At 37.4% G+C, this 21,141-nt stretch overlaps 1 protein-coding gene and 1 pseudogene across 20 annotated transcripts in view; both read left to right on the forward strand.

The window, feature by feature from the left end:
* Positions 1–21,141, forward strand: part of NRXN1 (neurexin 1) — a 1,142,850-nt gene that overhangs the window by 177,981 nt on the left and 943,728 nt on the right. The window lies entirely within an intron of this gene.
* LOC112869765 (U2 spliceosomal RNA) lies at positions 2,806–2,946 on the forward strand (annotated as a pseudogene).

A 21,141-nucleotide genomic window follows, 5' to 3' on the forward strand; every position in this document is an offset into this window, starting at 1 on the left:
GATGACTTGGTTTTCTTAGAAAATTTTAACTCCGTTGCCTGGTCAGTTATCTCAAGAAAATTTTTTCTTCATCAGATGATAACATTTAATCAGTCAGTTTAACTGCAAAAAAAACTGTCATTGGAAAGTATACAATTCATAATAATTTATTCAGGTTCATTTCATTTTGAAAGTGGAAAAAAAGGTAAGGATACATTTTATTTCGCATTAACTGAAACTCTAATATAGATATAAATCATCCTTAATGCAGCCATTAGCCACAGTTTCAATGTGGTGGAATTCTTCTTACCTTTCTATAATAATTGGTACTCAACAGTAGATATCTTATGTTCTTAGATATTTCATTTACATATTAAATTTGATTCTGAGGACCTAATTTCATGGAAACATAATTAGAAATAAGAAGCGAGAGACAGACCAATTTGAAAGAATGGTGAAAGGTGACTGGTATTAGGAAAGAAGAAAGCTAAAGATGCTGAGTTCATTTTTTCTGCCACTGGTTCTGCAAAGTCTGACAAGTTATTTAATCCTCAGTTTTTAAAATCTATAAACTTGGGATTATATAATACCTCTTTCTCAGGATTTTTTTAAATGAGCTAACATAAATATCAGTACCTGACACATAGTATGTACCTGATAAGAGTTTTATAACGTTAAAAAAAAATTGAGGCTACATAGTGTGGGCAGTGATAGAATAATACAATGGATAGATGTATGGTCTCTGGAGCTACATAGATCTCAATCGAATCCAGACTCTTTGCTTCCTTGTTTTGTGACCATGGTGGTGCTGCATAACCTCTCTGAGCTTCAGATTCCTAATTTGTAAAACTGAGGTGATTGAAAAAACCTACTAATCTTAGGATGTTTCAGAATTTGGGTGTCTTTATCATCTTTATTTTTTTTAACATTTATTTATTTTTGAGACAGAGAGAGACAGAACATGAACGGGGGAGGGTCAGAGAGAGAGGGAGACACAGAATCTGAAACAGGCTCCAGGCTCTGAGCTGTCAGCACAGAGCCCGACGCGGGGCTCGAACTCACAGACCGCAAGATCATGACCTGAGCTGAAGTCGGCCGCTTTACCGACTGAGCCACCCAGGTGCCCCGTCCTTCTCATCTTTAGATAAGACGATACTTTTATTCTCTAGAAATGAAATAGAAATTGCAGGATAATGAGAAACCAAGATCAGTCAAAGGGCTTTCTTTCCCTATATCCCCTAATAATCACTTTGGCAGATAACACCTGAACATTCTTTGTGGGGCTCCCAGCTGTCTTCTGTGGTTGCACCTGTCCCTGAGTCCTAACCTACAGTTGCTCCCTCTGGGATGGCAGTGAGCCGCAGACAGCTTTGCCTGCAGCTTTTAGCCAGGTTCTGTAAGTGCAAGCAAGAGATAGGATGTGGAGGATAATTTTTCCACGCCTTTTATTTTTCTTTCAAAGATTAAATTAGTGGCCTTAATATTTTATCTGTAGTTTTCTTTCTTTTATTTTTTCTGGAAGAATAAAGGGCCAGTTTCCCTAATCGTCATGTTCATCTCCCTTCACCCACCCCACTTCAGAAGAACTAGAAAGCATACATTCTTAGAGACAGGCTTTCCCCAATTAGGTGGTTGACAAAGCAAGTCAGTAGAGCCAGCAGCTTGATCAACCTACCTGTGAACTTGTTAGAAATTTCTGGCCCCACCTAGGACTTGCTGAATCAGAAAGTACAGAGCCATGGCCTTGGAATTTGTGTTATAACAGTCCCTCCAGGTGCTTCTGGTCTGACTAAAAATTTGAAAACCAGGGGTGCTTGGGTGGTTCAGTTGGTTAAGCATCCAACTTCAGCTCAAGTCATGAACTCACAGTTTGAGTTCAAGCCCCGCATTGGGCTCTGTGCTGACAGCTCAGAGTCTGGAGCCTGTTTCAGCTTCTATGTCTCTCTCTCTGTCTGCCCCTCCCCACTCATGCTCTGTTTCTCTCTCTCTCTCTCTCTCTCTCTCAAACATGAAAAAAAAAAACTTAAAAAAATGAAAACCAGTGTTTTCGACATAGTGCACTCATCAGAAACCAACTTTCAAAGGTCTTTCAGATGCTGCACATTCTCCTCCCTTGACATAGGTGGGTATTTGGAAGAGGACCAGAGGTCTTGGCATGCCTTCAGCAAGATCAATAGGTAGTCTGTTAATCTCATCATTTTGCCCTGAGAAGTGAATATTGTTACTTGGCAGTATTAGAGGATCTGCAGATTCTATGTAGGAGATTTTCCTGAGTGTCACCTGTCATTTCATTTCAAAAGATTTTTTTGAGCAATTAGTGCTAGGCAGATAGTGTACTTTTGATAAGTGATAGTATTTATTATTACTGCTTTAAAACTAATCCTTATGTTCTTTTTGTGAAAACTTCTATTTTCTTCATGTATATTGTCTCTATTATTTATGTCATTTTGCTACTCTACTGGAGAATGAAAATATTAATGACAGTCCCCTACTTCACGGAGCTTGAAATCAGGTTGATGTTCATGTTTTTATTTGACCCACCCAGGTTTTTAAAATTTCATCCTGGCCAGAGACATTTGTTTTTGTTCACTGCTGTTTTGTTCACTTAGCACAGTACCTGGAGGTTTAATAAATACTTCTTAAAAGGAATGATTGAATGCATGGATCCAAATACCCAGTGAAAGGAAAATATTCTGAAGTCCTTTGTATGTCTTACCTTTTGTGCCCAAAAGGACCAATGGCTTTTTATGTTTAAGTTGAGTAAGACAGGTGGACACTTGTGCACAGCAGAGACCCCAGAAACACTAATCCTGATGTTTGCACACTATCACTTCTCGGCCTTTTGGCTAAGATCAAGTGTAGTATCTGATGTTTGCACACTATTAAGACTTATTTAGGTGTCCTGCACACCCATCTACGCACAGCAGTCTCGGGCTTGACATTTCAACCTGAGGAGGTGCCCTATTTTTAAATGCTGGTGGTAATGAGACAAAAATCTCCCATCTCATAGGCTCACCATGTTCTAGCAGATTTTTATTGCACATGGACCCTATGTCTCAAAAAGATTTGATAAATCAGCGGGATTTTGCCATTTTTTTCTGTCTGACTAGGGTTTCTATAATAAATTAGGCCATTATCCAGCCCGATAAGCAATCAGCCCAATGCTATTCATTTGGAAATCACCATAATAGGCTGGGAAGGGCTAGGAGAAGGAAAATGTAGTTCCATGCTTTAGCTTTAAGAACACATCAAATTGTTTTCGGATATTTTTAGGAGAGATGTCAGAAGCTTTTGTGTTAAAGTCTCAAAAAGTGTGGCCACTTAGAGCCTAATCTTTAGAGAGTAGTGCACAGATCACAGTGAAGCTATGGGGTATGAAAGGGGACAAAATGCTCTTGTCCTTCACTCTGCTAACCTCGAATCAAGCTGTGCTTTTATTCCCTCAGCTGACTCTGAAGCAGATTGGCACTAAAACTCAATATAGTTTGAAACACACACAAACCCACTCAGCTAATTAGCATATTTGGAAAGTGTTTTGTAGACCTTTATTTGGGGCAGCGTTCAGGAAGCAGCCCAGACCTGAAATTGCTGCAGTGGTGTAATTATTTATCTTAGACATTATAAAGACTAGAAGTCTTTTTGATAGTCATTTTAGAAAGGTCATCTGAAAAACCTGATTATTCTTCTTGAAGTTAGCTTATTATACTTTCTTTGAGTGTCTTAGAAGAAAAAATATTATCGAAGCTCCCATGCTGTTATTATATTATAAACCCCTTTATAAAATATCTTACCACATATAAGATTGAGGGATATCAAAGATCAGATTCTTCTTGATAAAGAATGTTTTCCTCCTCTTCCTTCTCCATGTGGAATTTGCAAACACTTGACTTGAATGGAATTCCTTGTTTGGCCCTTTAGTCTTAGTCTCTATTCCATGTGGTCTGGGTCACGCCTGTCTGTCTCACTCTGGGGCTCCAGCTCTTATGCAAGATGTGGCCCAGAGAAAGAACTCAGGGAATGGTCAGTGAGGGTGAAATGAAAGAATAATTTGTGCATATAAATGCCTCTATCTGGCTTTCTAGGCTCCCTCACCTTGACTCTGTTGCATGTGCTTCCTGACTCCTCCCCACCTTGGCAGGTTAATGTCCCCTGCCCAAGTGGCCAGATACCCGCATAGATCCCAGGTCTAAGCCTTTTCATGTGCTGCTTTCTTGGTCAGAAATGGTCTTTAGTATCTTTTCTACAAAATATTCTCCCACCTTTTGGGGACCTCTTCAGGCCACACCTTAAGTCACAAAGTCTTTTTCTGATCTCCACTTCCCTAAAATCCTATTTGGCCTCTGATTTCCATAACAAGAATTAAAATATTAGGCTGCTGTTGTGAGTATAGGGTTCTCAAAAATCAAACAAATAGACAACAAAAAAGATAAGTGACTTGCCTTGCAGTTTGGTTTTGTTTTTCCTGATGTTGACATCTTGTTATGTCAGGGACATTATTTGTTTTCCTCTTATCATCAAATCAACTTAGTACAGTGGTATTCATGTTGTTGATTACCACTAAATAATTGTAGACTGCTTGAAAGTCCTAATCATAGGTCTTCTTCCATCTTTTTTTTGTCAAAAAAAAAGACACACACACACACACACACACACACACACAGTGATATAGTAAGGGCTTTAGAAAAAACAAAATACAAGGACAGTTTCCCATGCTGAACTGAATCCCAATGAGGAAAAGACTGCTGTATTAGTGTCCACAGTTTATAAGGGGATATATATTTATCCATCAATATTTAGTTCTAACTTTAATTGGTAAATAAGTATCTGATACAACATAAACTTTTATTTTCTATAAGGAAATAGCATTCTGAATATTAAAAATGTGAAATTATTGAAGAGTTTCTCCTTGGTTCAAGTTACTTCAGAGGGAGAGCTGAGTGTATCTTATGATTTGTTTTTTTGCCCAGCATTGATTATCAATGACAAGCATTTTGTCCACACCTTCCCCACAGCACCCCTCTAAATTGTTCATTTATCTCACACACACACACACACAAGAGGAAGGAAGGAAGGAAGGAAGGAAGGAAGGAAGGAAGGAAGGAAGGAAGGAAGGAAGGAAGAGAAAGGAAGGAAGGAAAGAGAGAAAGAGAAAGAAAGAAAGAAAAGAACCTAAAAACCAATCTGTGTATATTTCTATTAGGCGCTTCCCTTCACAACTCAAGAAAAAAAAAATGTTAAAGACTTCCTCTTTTTTCTTGCAACTCTTCTTTTTCTCTGAATAATCATTTTGTTTTTCTGTAAAATCATCTGATTTTTTCTTGTTTTCAGTATTCCACATTGCCCCTAGAAAGAATTCTTACTTGAGCTGAACAAGATGTTGCAGCGTTCTGTGGCATTCAGCTGACACTTAGAAATTCTCCTTTTCCACTCTTGCCAAATCTAGCTTCTCTACATTAGCCCCAGCCCCTGCCAAGGCGTTGGTGGTTTGGAGAGTGAAGGGGTCTGGTGTGTTTTTGGAAGAGACAGCATGGATGAATTCTGTATGCAGAGACCAAAGGCTTCAGAGTCAATAATTGCACATGTGAAGTGAGTGTTAAAGGAAAAAAGAAAAATGTATTTCCTTTCTTCTCTTCATGTTTTAATATTCTTAGGCCATTAGGCTGAAGTACTGCATCAGAACAGGATGGTGAGGGCCTCTGCATAATGAAAGAATAATGCTATTTGCTTTAAGATCTGAGTGGAGATAAGATTTACAGGCCAGGCTATTAATGAGTCCATCAAAAGTTTATCTCTGAGTTGGACTTCCTATCAAGAAGGAAGTACACTTCACTCAATATTTACATCTGAGAAAAATGGAATATCTACTGATAGCCACTTTCTGGGCCACTAAATAAATCATTGCTGCGTTGATACTGCCAGATGGGTTTTATTCTTGATAAAATGGTACAATTTTATATTGAAAGCTTTTAATGCAAATATCTATCATATTTATAAGCCTAATTTCAACCATCTTGATTTCTGATTTAAACTCAGAATTTTCATATGTCAAATGGCTTGAGCTAAAGTTAAGTCTGCATAGTATGACTGGAATTATGATAAAATGATTTGCAAGTGTACAGTGTGCCTTAGCAAAGAACAACTTTTTTTATAGTAGCCTTTTGATAGATATGTGGTGTTTTATTCAAAACATTTTTTTTTATTTCCAAGCCAATCACTGCTATTAATTTAACACTGTAAAATAAATTGCATCTTGCATTTAAGTGGAGAAAGCTGTTTCTCAACTTAAATGGAAATCTAAAAATTCAGATTTTTTTTTCCCAACAAAGGAGTCTGGGTTTAATTCCAATAGCAGCCTTCCAAGCTTGAAAAGGAGACAGCACAGATGTCCTTGAGAATGATTGTGCCCAAACACTGAGACAATGGTGCTGCTTCTTATGTTAGAGTTTTGTTCATCAAAACCACATAGAAATTTTCTGAAGACAGTTTTAAAAAATTATTAATTTGCTTTATTTGTGTCTTTATTGGCAGTGCCTGCTGATGAATATGTAGAGCTTATTTCAACCAGCCTTTTGAAATCTGACCTAAACAATGAAGCATTTGGCTCCAAAGTTTGTCTTGATGCATTCTGAAAATAAATTCTATGTAGATAAAGCATGCTGAGTTTCCCCCCACCACTGATCCCCTCTCCCCTGCTCATTTTATGTGGTAGGAAAAGAAAACATTTACCCATCAATAAAATGCTGATACCTAGCTCTGTAACCAAAGCACCCAGAAGCACATGTAAAAGTATAACAGAAAAAGATCCTTGCATCAGATTGCATCATGTTACAGCAGGTGGTGTAAACCCTCATCATCTAGTGCTGGGTTGAATGAATAATAAGGTTCCTAGGCTTTGGTCTGCATTCCATTCTATTTTTCATTTATTTGTATTAAGTTTTCCAAAAGGCAATAGAATTACATGCTAAATTAAATGCCACAGGTGGTAAGAATTGTATGAATTCAAAAGGGAGGAAGATTACTGAGGAGGGGATAATCAGAAAGGGCTTCCTGGAGAAAAAGGCCTTGACCTAGACCCTGAAGAATTGTAGACTCAATGGGGAATGATGAACCACTCTCCAGAGAAATTGATGTCCTCCTGTATCCTTTTTCAAAGAGGTTAGTCTCTGAGTATATACTTCTAAAACCTAGATGTCAACTGCCTCTTCATTTTTCTCTGTAAGCCCTCCAAACAAAATCTCCCACAAAAGCGTCAGTGAGCCACATAGAATTCACCAGTGATCATCCTTTAGAACAGGAAAGGAAGGGTATTTTTCACATCCGAAATCGACCCATATAAAATACTGCCAGCCATAGCTGTTCACCAAAACCTTTTCCCAGTCGTGCAACTGCCAAAGGTTTTTTCACTGACCTCTGCACTGAGTGCTCCCCCCTCAGCCAAGTTCCTCCTTCCCTCCTGAATTGATACTGGCAGTATGAAGTTCACTTTCCTCCTCTTTCTTAAAACTGACTCAGACACACACAGGCTCAACTCTCACCCTGAAGCGAATTTATCAAAGTCATCTCTCAATAAAGCACACAAAGTATTATCCGTTTCATTCAATATATATGCAACAAAAAAAGAAAACAGTACTGTAAAACTCAGTGTTAACATTTAGACTGGTGCAAGGATTTTGCCAACTTGATCTAAAAGTAATTGTAGAAGACTGGCCCTTGATAACAATATAACAGGGCATTTGTGTCCGGTTGTGTCCGGTACACTGGATGTGGCAATTATTGTGAGAATGGGGTGGGTCGGTTCTTTGAGAATTATTCACTACTCAAAACCTCTTCAATATCTAAACTAGTCATGCTGTAGGGATCCCTACACAGGAATGTGATATTGAAGCAGAAGATAACTTGTACATTACCACTCTGAAAGACCAGAGAATGGTAACACCATCAGAAGAAAAATTAAATGAATGAAAACACAAAAGTAAATAATATAAGCATCACAAATATTCTTTAAGTTATGACACTTGCCTAAGATAAGAAAATTAAAAATAAATACCTCTCTTTGTGCACACTTGTCTTGATATAAAATTTGTGGGAAACATTGATTATATATTGGTACCTGATTTGCTCAAAGTTATAAACCTAGAATAAATCTTATTTTTTTTTCTCTGAATAGATTACTCCTTATCTCACCTTTTCTCATGGGAAAGCTTTCCTCTTAGAGTTACTGTGATAGACTACACTGAATGAGAAAAACAAGAAGTTATGTGCAGGTTGAGAGAGAGATCTGTTTTCTGAAGTTGTTGTAAAAGAATTATTCATAAATTTACAGGGCCACAAACAGCCTGAGCAGGTTCCTCAGTCCTCCTCTTGCTTTTCAGGTAGGAGGGGTGTGCATAAATAGTACTAACCAGGTGAGAAGCTATCTAGTTTGTAAGGTGATAATCTCCTCAACGTCCTCTTCTATAGCTGAATCTAAGAGCACTTTGTCACCAGACTGTTCTTTCCAGTAGTTCTAAAAATTACTTCTCAGCAATGTAAGTGTCAGCCTGTATGGTTGAAGCTTATTATCTTTCATTCTGTCTTCAGAATGAAAACTGAGAACAACCAGCTGTCTTCTGCATAATTATGCCCCTAACAAAATGCATTCTTAGAGACTGTGGCTTCCTACTAGGTGGAAAAGTGAGCTCTTGTGTCCTGTTGCTCATTGTACATAGTGTTACTCTTTTCTCCCCCCAGTGACCGCATGAACTCATCAAGTTCACATGCAGAGCAAGTGAGAAGAGGACCATAGGTACCATTTGGGACATTAAAAGGGCCAATTCTTATGAACATGTATCTGTAGCACTCTATATGCAGCTTAAGTAAATATGCTGTCTTCCTTTCTTCTGCTGAACTGATATTTAAAATAGTACACATAACATGGAATGGTAGAAAGGTACCTTTCTCAGTTGTACCCTATTGGTTTTCTGGTAATTTAATCCCTACTGTAAGGTGTCCAGAAAGGGTACTTGAACTGGGCAGCCGATATAAGAATAATTTGAGGTGCTTTTTCAAAACACAAGTTTCTTGGCCCAAACCCCAGACACACTTAATTCCAATCTCTGGAGGGAGGACCTGGTAATCTATCTTTTAAATAGTTTCCTGGTGGCTGCCAAATCTGAGAAAACAAAAAACAAAAAACTGTCCTGTCATCCACATTGCATAGTAGTTGGAAAGCCAAAGAAAAATACTTTTATAGTTGTGAAAATATTATATTTTCAAGTCCCTTGTGCCTGCATTAGCTGTAGAGCGGAATCCCAAGTGGAAGAAAACTGCAGGTATCATACCATTTACAGAAACCTGTTAAGGTTGTCAGGAAGAATGACTGTCAAGTTGGGCCAAGTAAGATTTGAATAGTAGTCAGAAAAGCAAAAGGCCGTTGGCTATCCTGCCAAGCACCAAGTCTCATTTTCCTCAAACTATGATAAGTTTTCAGTGAGACATCTTGGAAATAACCAGTCTGTTCTTTCAAACGAAGTGTGGTTTAAAATATGTAAGACAATGTAGCTTAAAGTTAGACTATTGCTATTCACAATGTAGTGCATTGAATGTACTGTACTTCAGCGCACAGCAAGATGAATACAGTCTTCTTCTGATGGTAGGTTTCCATGGGATGTTCTTTTTTTTTTTTTTTTTCCTTGCACTGTGGTGTGGATTTTAGCATTTGGATATGCTTGCATACTAGAACAGGTCTTCGTGTTAGTGTAGGAGAGGGGTTATGCTCTGTATTTTTAGTCAGTTAAGTGAAATGCAATTTTAACTTCTGCTAGGAAAAAAAAAGTCGTGTGTGTGTGTGTGTGTACGTTTGTTTTTTTCTTGCTCATCCATTTTTCTTCTTTTTTGACGCCTAATATACTTCTGTATTAAATGACAATATTGAATTGTGAACTAAAGTGACAGTTTTTATAGCTATTCAAATAATAAGCATTTGGGTCTCTAAGTTTAAAAGGAAGGGAAATATCTATTGCTGTATCTGCCATGCTGATCACACAATTTCCTGAAAATGGAAGTGATTTCAATCTTGTCTTTTGCCAAGGAGAATTTTACAGACGTTTCACATTCAAAATGTAGTCATCATTTAAAGTAAGAAAATTGCACTCAATGGGGGGAAATTTCATTAAAAACATTATTTTGTGCAAACTTACAGTCTGAATAAAACATAGAAATTAGAAAAAGTACATAAAGTGTTTACAAAATTAACAGTTTGTGTTGGCAGGAAGTTCTGCACTCCTTTTTCTTCAATTATGAGGAGATTTTCTCATTATGCTGCTCTATTTAAAGCTTGCTATAATTGACTTACATATTAAAGAGAATAATAGTGACAAATACAGATTAGGGTGCCTGTGTTTATGGATAACAAGTTGTATACAGAACCTCTTTGAGCCATTTATCCAGTAAGGGATATGCTTGGTTGCAGGGAAAATTAAACACCCAAGTTTATCATAGGTATAAAAGAGATTTCTTCCTTAAGCCCAGAGTCTTAATCATATGAATGTATGATGGGACTTCTATTTCTATTTTTTTTTTCTGGTCCTCTTTCTTGCACAAAACTAAGACATGAATAAAGATAGGTTACTGCAAAAAAGAAATCTCATATATAATTTTCAATAGCATCTCCCCTATAAGCCACACACTACTTTGAAAGTTCAGGAATAAAACACATAGATGAAATGAAACTTGTGACTGTGATACAGAGAAATGTAAGCATCCTGCTCCCCTGAAAGTAATCATAGAACAAGCCATTGGAGAACCTGGATGTGAAGGATTCTTTCTCTCAGAGCTAAGATAGCATGTTATTGCCCTGCTTTTCATGCAGATTTCCATTTGAAAATCGTCACTGATACCCCACTGTGAGATTGTTTTGTTCAGTAAGAGGTTGAAGAAATGTGAGCATATAGAATGTCTTAAAGTTCCTTTGTGCAGCTAGTTAGCACATACAGACAGTCCTAAGACAATAGAGAAAAAAATCACAACACATTTATTCTACAAAGTACCACTTCTCTTACACGTGTTTCAGCATCTTTCTGGCTCTGGGTTGGTTTCAGTAGTGAACACTGATAGCTAATCAAGGTGAGCTTACTGAGAACAAACCAAATCAGACTAATAAGATGTCTTTTTCTGGGAGAACTGTTTTGAGATTAACAGAGACCTGCTTGTTAGCACAGCATTTAAAAACTCTTTTATGATACTCTTGTGGACAGCAAGAGGAAAGGATGATATGTCACTAAGACAGAGAATAGCATATATGCCAGTTGATTTTACTTGGTATTCAGATGAACATTTTCTTAAAGTAATACTTCCTGTTTGTGACATATGCTACCAGATTTTTATTCTTGTTAATATTAATACTGTTTTAAAATACTGTGAAAAGGCAAAAAGTGAATTTATTTAAATAAAAAAATTAAGCAAATACTGGCACAAGTAGTATGCATATATGAATGATGTATTGGATTTGATAATCTCTATGTTATTTTTTCCCAACTCTGAGATGGTGTGAAAGACAAATATAGCCATTCTTCTCCTTAACCAAAAGCAGAATTTAAAGAAGTCAAGTTGTTCAAGTCTTGGACCAGAACCTAATTCTTTCTGACAGTCAAAGCAGTGGCAGAAATCTGGCTTTCTTCTGGGGCCAGAGCACATAGGCAAACTTCTGTTTCACAATGACAAAAAATTTATATTTTATTTCCCTATTCTTATGTAACAACAAAGGAAAATGAAATGAGAAGCATATCAAAGGCTCTTCGAAGTTCAATTGGCCAGAGAAAAGAGAGAATCATTCCCCATTCTTGTTTAGAGTCGTCTTCCACTTGTCTTTTTTTGTCTGAAGGGGGTGAAAGGAGGGCATGGTGGTGTTGCTCTTGTAGATAATATTCTAGAATCCGTTTAAGAAGGCATTTCAAATGTCACGTTGCAAAGCTACCGTATGGGACAGTAGCTCCTTTTCCCTGGTCAGATCCTGTGAGGCCATTCCTCTCTCCTAGCCAACATTTTATTCACCTTCCATCCTATATCCCATGGGTTCCAAGAACTTGGCCCATTTTCTCCCCTTCTGGCTATAACCATCTGCCCTTCCACCTGGGTTCCTTGCCTTTCAGACCATCGCTAACATAGCTTAGCAATTTCTCCTTTAGTTTTTTATTGCTGAAAAGACCTTTAAATCCTTTGAAGTGTTTTCTAGTGTTACCGACAATAACAACAAAGGCATGGTTAGGAATGTCTTAGTGTACCTTTTCCTTTTAATTAAAGAAAACAATTTAAGCCACCATTAGTGAAAAATGTGAATTAATAAGACACAGTTGCATCTCATAGAATTTAACAGTCCTTGTAAGGGCCTGGAAAAAGGCGACAGAAAGCAGATGAGAACCTTGTACAGCCTTGTTCCTGTTCTCTCTCCTTGTCTCCTGTCAGTCTCTCCTTTATATTTTATCTGCCTGTGTGTTTCTTCTGGAAGATCTTTCATTGCTCATGAATTATGTCACTTTATTTTAAGTTAATAAACCATACTCAGTTTCAAATTTCCAGAAAATCTTATTTCTCATCCTGTGTCAAGGAACTCTAATCCCCTCATCTCATTTTTTTTTTTTTATCTTGGCAATTGATTCATCTAGGAATTGACCTTGAAACCAATCTCACCTCTCCCTTTTTAACAATCAATATCTAATCCCCTAAAGGGAGGAAATAATGGATACCAAGTGGCTGTATGATGGATTCCTGTCCCTCGGTTCTTCAATTCTTATATTTTTATCTTAGAAGACCATCTTCCTGGTTATCCCTGTTTCATAAAGTTAGCTTGCTGAAGTGGTTCCTTGTATCTTTTCTTTACATTCTAAACTCTAAGGTATAGAAAGGTAGTAAAAAAGAGTGATCCTATTAGAAAGGAGAACATTCTTCCCCAGCTCTATCACCTCAAAAATAACAATGACTACTTTTAGAACAAAAACAGTGGAAAATTTCAGGTAATCACAATCTGAAGGCTTTATTTTCCAAGGAAGATATACTGACTGGGAAAGTTCTCTCAAGAAAACAAAATCTGTTGTTTTTGAGCATGTTTTTGGTCTGTTTAATTTTAGATGCCCTCCGCCAGTGATTTTCACAACTCAAATGTGTGTGGGGGGAAGAACAGTTTATTCTTTGATATTGAGTTTTTAATTATGTGAAATAGTTCACTCACCATATAATAAATGGTCCTTTTAGCACAACAGTGATGAACCTTGTCAAAAGACAGTTTAAAATCATTTATTCTTTAGATTAAAAGGACTTCTTTTAGTCTAATAAGGGCAAGTAGGTTTCAGTTTGTGTGTGGAACCAAATTGAGCAGAACTAGTTGTCTGGAATGTGATGTTGAAAATGATTCTGAGCCCACCATGACTACAGCAGGAAAGAGAGTTAAAACAATTATAATGAGTAATAATTATGGGTTCATCTGTAATCTGTTTTCTGAGATCCAGCCTGTGACTACCAAGGAAGCTGGTATTTACTGACTGCTTCCTAGATCCTTGTTAAAAGCAGTGGGAAAGGGACGTCCAAAAATTTATTTTTCCAAAAATTACAATTCAGACATATAGCGTGATGTTTTGGGGAAAGTGGAAATGGTAGAGGAAGAGATGGAATATTTTAACCAAAAACTTTCCAGAAAGACCCAGATTATTTAATTAAACATTCTAATTCAGTATCTTATATTCTAACTCAGGATCTTATATTTAGGAAAATTAACACATAGGAAACAACTGTTAAATTAGAAGGATAGTGTGTCAAAGAGAAATTTCAACAGACAAGTTGAATAAGTGAAGAAGACTTTATTCAAGGTTTCTCTAATAGGAGTCAAGACTCTTGCAAGAGGAGAGAGGGGTTAAATTCAGTCCACTGAAACAAAAGGCAGGAGAGTTTTTGATAGCTGGGGTGAACTAGTGGAAAGTACTAGAGGACATTGGTGGGGGAGGTTGGTCTGTGCTTGCTAGTTGGTGCTTATTAAAATTAGGCTTCTGCCATCCCATAGAGACTGGAATTTGGGACCCTATCTTTCCTGATGATTACATGTCAGAGGGATGTCCCCCAAATCCTTGAGAAAGGTATCCCTGGGTTATAAACCTAGAAGTGCCTAGAAGATTTCCATCTCAAAGGGACAGAGAAATCATTTACAATAACAAGTTTTCTAAAGTAAATGCTGTAGGAAAAGGGGGGTGAGGCGCCTTCCTTTTAGACAGCCTTCTTCCTGTCTAAAGTTTATTTGAGGGCATTGTTAAGGCTTTCTTGGCCAAGTGTCAAATTATATTCTTTGTTATGTAGTTTAGGATACACATATGCGGTAGCATTTCAGAGATGCTGGAAATCAAAGAGAGATCAACAGAGTTTTCCAGAGGTAGAAAGATTTCAGTTGCTCTTTGAAGAATCTTACAAAGTAACGTGAAAGAAAAGAAGATATTTCTGTCAAGAGCATCACAGTAAGTGAGTGATGACAGGTAAGACAAAGTACATGTGGGAAACCAGTTGGGACTTACTTTTGATAAGACAAGTTTGTTCCTCAATTTTAGATCAACTTGAGCAATCTTCTTTCCTCCCTTGCTATAAGCACCAAGGTACCAGTTGCTCTGCCCTCCCTAAAGTGGCCAGTCCCTACAGTAACTGCTAGGTTCTTGCCCTCCAAGAGTGTGCAGGGGGACACAGAAGACGCTGCTGCTTGTACTGCCTGCAAAGACAAGCCTTGGTAGATTTGTTCTATTAGGTGTTTCTTCCTAATTACTTTTGGGTCTGAGCAGCATAACACCTAAGGGGAAATTTGAAATAAAATAAGCCATCTGAAGTCCTAGAGTCCTCATATGTGAATCTTTTCTGGAATGTTAACAGGAAATCCCACAGGGTTTTTTGTTTCAGGCTTTTATTTCAGAGCTCAATAGCCATCAGCTTTCCTTCCAACATATCCCCCTCTAACATTGTAGGTGAAGAGCAAGCCAACCACTTGCCCTGCCAAACCAAGGCAAAGAAGTAGGGGACAGTTCTTTTCAAACATGTAACTAGCATTTTTGGAGTTGTGCACACAAGGTGATAACCTTGACTCATTGAGGAATGGCTTTCCCAGGGAATGCTAGTATAAGGAAGAAGAATGGCAGAGGGGCAGCGGCTTGGAGTCTTAACTCTGGAGTCAGATCTGACATTCAATCCAAGTTATTTCATACTTACCTGTGACCTTGATAGATTACACATTCTTTCTAAATGCCAGTTGCCTGATTAAAATGAGGGAATCATAAATGAAATTTTATTTTTCTCAGGAATTATTATTTTGTCTTGAATTCTTGCTTTCAGAGTAAATACAATGTGAGGAATTTAGTAGCATAACTGCAAGTGGAATATTTTTATTTTTATTTTTTGACCTATGCTATTTCTTTAACTACAGTGGTTTTTAGGGTGTAAGATCTCGCCTCAGCATATTTCTAGTAATTTACATGAGTCTTTACTTTTTTTTTTTGGATGTTTATTCATTTTTGAGAGAGAGAGAGAGACAGAGAGACAGAGAGAGAGAGAGACAGAGCTTGAGGAGGGGATGGGCAGAGAGAGAGAGAAAGATACAGAGTCTGAAGCAGGCCCTAGGCTCTGAGCTGTCAGCACAGAGCCTGAAGCGGGGCTCAAACTCAGGAGCTGAAAGATCATGACCTGAGCCGAAGTCAGATTCTTAACCAACTGAGCCACCCTGGTGCCCCTTTTTATATGAGTCTTTAAAGGGTACAGAGATTTCTTAGGGATATTAAGGCAAATACAGTAGCATGAGCTAAATATACCATGGGATTCACATCCTAAAAACAAGACAAAAGAATTTCCTGCTTGCAGACCAGGAGTCATTAGCTGGTCAGTGTAGTGGATTTATTTGAGTGAGCAAATTTATTGGAGTAAAGAGCATTTCTTCTTTTCAGTCCTCATGCCTGACATTTTGAGAATACTGATTCAAGATAGGTCTGTAACAGCTTCAGTTGTGTAGAATTCAGTAAGACCATATATGTTTTGCTGATACTTGAAAAAACAAAACAAAACAAAAAAGCAGTATGGTGGTTTTATGTAGAGATCACCTGTGATTCTGAAAAAAAAAAAAAAAAGTATGGAATTACTGACTAAGTCAATGGAAATTTTTATTTAAATCGTCTCTACAGAACTCCTCTATTCCTACATACCACCCCCTACAGCTTGTCACCCACTGTTAGATACTAGAAAATAAATTTTAATGTGAACAACAACACTGAAACAGTAATCTCTAGAAATCAGTCAACAATATTGAAATATGCTATTAGCTGTTGACTGTAAGCTAACAAATTCATTATTGCTAAAGAATTGTCACTTTCATCAGAGTAAGCCTTCGTATTAATTTTCTTTTTTTTCCTTCTAAAATATAAAAAGCCTTTATTTTCCTTTTTGTTGTTGTCAGAGTAGATATTTATACGAGACATGTTCATGAAGGGAAGAGGGCTGTATATATCAGAATTACTTAAGGATATTCTTGAAACTCATATTTTGACCCTTACCCCTTTGTAATCTCTGTTGTATCAAGTTAATATTTATTAAGCATTTACTATGTCCTAAGGGCTATTCTAGGCAATAATGGTATAGATGTAGATAAGTGGCAAGGTCCCTAATATTCTGAGATATAAATTAATGCTGGGGAAATAGAGTTTATAAGTAAAGAATCAAAGAACAAGACAATGTTGGATTATGAAAAGTGTCACGAAGAAAGTAAACCATCATGTTTTGAGAGAGGGTGACTGAGATGGAGGTATTTTTGAGTGGATGTCAGGAAAGGTTCCTTAATCTATGTGAATCACTTTCTTCTTTGGAAAATGATGATTATAACATCTACCATATAAAATTGATGTGAAAATTAAGAGTGATCACATGTTTCCATTGTCTGGCTCATAATAAGCACTCAATAAATAGTAAGTATTCAATAAATGGTAGTTTTTTAGTGGTTTTCTGACTTGGATAATATCTGAAATGATCTCCTGGATTCGTCCAGACTATAGGACTCTACTGTTCATCTCAAAGGCAATTGTTTTAATTCAGGGATAAGTTGAAGATGACTAAACTATAGATTATACTATACACAGTATATGTTTACTAGGTAGTTCTCATATCAGTCCCCAACCCCTAATGCTTTCTGTGCCCCAGAGCAGTGTGTTTACCCTTTTTCTTTTCTGCTCTTTTTTTTAACGTTTGTTTATTTATTTTGTGTGTGTGTGTGAGAGAGGGAGAGTGTGTGTGTGTGTGTGCAAGTGCACCCCAGCTGGGGAGGGGCAGAGACAGAGAGAGGGAGAGAGAGAATCCTAAACAGTCTCCACCCACAGTACAGAGTCCAAAGCAGGGATAATCTCTTGACCATGAGATCATGACCTGATCTGAAATCAAGAGTCAGACACTCAGCCAACTGAGTCACCCAGGCATCCCACCCCTTTTCTTGTGTTAAGAGTGACATACTCTCTGGACACCAGGGAAACATGGGAGGAATTAAAACCAAAGATTACATTTTCTTCAGGAGGAATTCTAATAAATGATCTCTACCTTTTAGGAGAACAGTCTTCTCCCACTAATCTGTGCACTCTTATCTTTTGTGTAAGAAATAGTTAATGTCAAATGCCTGCTCTCCAAATATCACCAACACAATCTGTTATTAAGACAAAGCTGAATGCTTTGCTTACTGTGGTAGGGGACTACTAGACTGGGCTATGACATGGTCTAGGAGAAGTAAAGACAAGGTCAGAGTAAATTGAGAATTAGAAATTTGGCTTAAGGTGGTCTTTCAGTATAGGGACTTAATTGAAAATAGGAAAAGATCTTTTTTTTAAAAAAAAATAATGTTTATTTATCTTTGAGGAAGGGAGAGAGAGAGACAGAGAGAGAGAGACAAAGAGAGAGAGTGGGGGAGGGACAGAGAGAGAGGGAGACACAGAATCTGAAGCAGGCTCTGAGCCGTCAGTACAGAGCCTGACATGAGGCTTGAACTCACAAACCATGAGATCATGACCTTGGCCAAGGTCAGACACTTAATTGACTGAGCCAGTCAGGTGCCCCCAAAATAGGTATAGATCTTAATGTAACAGTTAAGGATTGGTAAAAAGTAGCAGTTGCAGAATTTTGAAGAAAGAGATGCTGAAGAATCTTAGGATATTAACCATGTGTTATTGAAAACTGAGTGAGTCTGGGAGTTTTTCAGAATCAAGTTATTTGCTGGGCACGAGTCTCCTAGAATAGTTAATTTATACTAATGAGGAAAGTGTAACAGCCAAGTCATGTTAATAAATAGGAACCGGTTCCAGGATAGATAGTTTCCGTTCTCAGTGGGAATTACCACTGTATGGGCTTCTACTCTTTATGTAGGACATGAAATCCAAAGGTATGTGGGGCAGTTCCACAAGAGGCATATTCTACAACAGGGTACATATTAAGCTAATAGGGGAAAACATTGGAAGTCCTTCTGACGGAGGGAAGTCTCTCCATCTTTAGTTCAAAACTCTAGCATCCTTTTCCTCATTTTCTAATATTTTCTCATTTACAACTGTTTTCTTCTGTAAGGTAGGGAAACTGACTTACACATCAAAAGCAGAAATTTAATACATTTAAAAATAATGTACCTTATGGCAAGTTTGCAGTGTACATGGTATTTTAAACATTGTTTATAAGCCTCCATGGGGGGGAAACCTTTTAATTAATGGAGTTAATGGCTTGTGGAGGAAGAGTCCTGGTGATACCCCTTCCACAGAAACAGGAGCTTGAATGATGTGGTTTCCTGGCCCTGGATCCACGGTCCCAGCATGAGTATTATATCCAAGCTAGTTGGTGTCCTCCACTGAGCTCCCAGCCTTTTGGCTCCCTGATCTGTCTGTCAATCTCAATCTTTCTTTCTTTCTTTCTTTCTTTCTTTCTTTCTTTCTTTCTTTCTTTCTTTCTTTCTTTCTTTCTCCATTCTCCCTTCCTCCCTTTCCCTCCCTCTCTCTCTCTCTTCCTTTCTCCTTCCTTCCTTCCTTCCTTCTTTCCCCTTTCCTTCCTTTCCTCTCCCCACCCTCCCCTCCCCTCCTGTTTTCTTTTCTTTTCTTTTCTTTTCTTTTCTTTTCTTTTCTTTTCTTTTCTTTTCTTCTCTTTTTTTTTCTTTTCTTTTCTTTTCTTTCTGGAGATAATAATACTATATACACAGACTTCACCTTTACTGCTTCCAGACTTGTGTAAGTGATGTAGTATCTCTCTAATAAATGCCAAAGGGACAAGATCAGCCTAAGATTCTTGTAACAAAAACTACTTATATAATCTTAAGAACTAAACAGTCCAAAGGCCTGCTTTGCTAGCAGGGGTAGGAAAATATTATTTACTGACATGAAACTTTATAATAAAGCAATCAGTCTTGCTTCATAAAAGCAATGTGAAACTAGAAGGGGTTCCATAGAGAGTCATTACTTGAATATTTAGTGATCATCTACTTTGGGGGTCATCTTCATAAATCAGCTATTCGTTACCAGTTCATTGCTCATAGACAATTTGACCAAGCTACAAAAACTAGCATCAATTTAATTTCCAGGGGCAAAAATATACATATTGAGCCATTAAAGTAGATCTTCCTGACACTGATATCCTGATGTCATGCTGCATTTATTCTATATTATGTAATTTTGGCTGGGATCTCCATAAATTTTTGGCTTTAGTTTATTTGGCATTCTGTAATTGACTTAAGGAGTCAATCTCAAAGAATCTTCAGCATTGTACAACATGTGACTTATTTACAGTTGTATTCTGTAAAGATGATTTAAGAAATTACCTAAGAGTCAGACATTCTTCTAAATTGTTGATACCCTTCAATAATTATTAGAATGTTTTTCCTTCAGGGGCACCTGGGTGGCTCTGTTGGTTAAGTGTCCGACTTCGGCTCAGGTCGTGATCTCACGGTCCATGGGTTCGAGCCCCGTATCAGGCTCTGTGCTGACAGCTCAGAGCCTGGGGCCTGCTTCGGATACTGTCTCTCTCTCTCTCTCTCTCTCTCTCTCTCTCTCTGTTTCTCCCCCACTCACATTCTGTCTCTCTCTCTCTCAAAAATAAATAAACATTAAAAAAAAATTTAGAATGTTTTTCCTTCAGCCACTCACTGTTCCCCGATATAGTAACATGCATTTATAATCTAAATAGTATTGTGAATAGTAATATAAAACCATTTAAAGGGGATAAATTTGGCAGGGCCAAGTGGCAGGTGATGGTTTAGTGAAAGGTTAATTGGTGAGCAATTCTGCTGGTTACAGGTTACCTGTCCACTCACAGATGAGATGCTTGGAAAGAAGAAAAGTAGACCCAGTGGCCTTTATAAGGAGAGGCTGTGTCCATTTGGGGACTAAGAAACCTGTGAAAAAATCAGCCAAGTTAGTTATTCGGTATTATGTGGTCAAAATGAAACATTCTTTGCATAAAATTGTGTTTATTGGTTAATGTAAACCAGTTTTAGTCAATAAGACTTAGGTCTGTCACATGTAAAAGACTTTGTTTTCTTCCACAAATTAGTCATCAAAACGAATTCTGCTTCATTAAGTTAAATACCAAATATGTACATCTAGGGTTAATAAATGGCTTTGAAAAACAACAGCAGGGAATTGGTGCCAAGAGTATGAAAATCTTATGAAATTACCTGGGAATTTTTCCAGAAACCTTTTGGGTCACAGGAATTATAGACTACCTTTTCATAGAAATAACAGAAATGTTAGATGTGCTTACTTATAACTGCCAGCTAAACAATAAACAGTGCTTAGTTTTCAAAAACTGTTGACATTTGTCTCACCAGAAAACAAGTGCTCTAAATAACAGATATTAAACTGAGGTAAATGTCCTGTGACTAACATAGATTGTTTACATAAACAGAAATAGAGGGATTTTCGTAATGCAAAATATGCACATATACACACACATATGTAACCCTGTCATTTTTAGACAGTGACCTCTTGCTTGAATTGATTTCAATAAAGGATAGGAAAAGCTTAAACAAAATTAATTAAATGCAGGCAAGCGTAGGCATGAATGTGGCAATTAATTTGATTTCTGCAAGTAGGTTGTTAATAAATGGAGATAGGAAAAGCAAGTTATGGCTGTAAATTTCAAATTCCTTCAACAATAAAGATGTGT

The sequence above is a fragment of the Puma concolor genome, chromosome A3 (genome assembly GCF_028749965.1).
Source record: "Puma concolor isolate L17-30 chromosome A3, mPumCon1.1.hap2, whole genome shotgun sequence".
Taxonomy (NCBI): domain Eukaryota; kingdom Metazoa; phylum Chordata; class Mammalia; order Carnivora; family Felidae; genus Puma; species Puma concolor.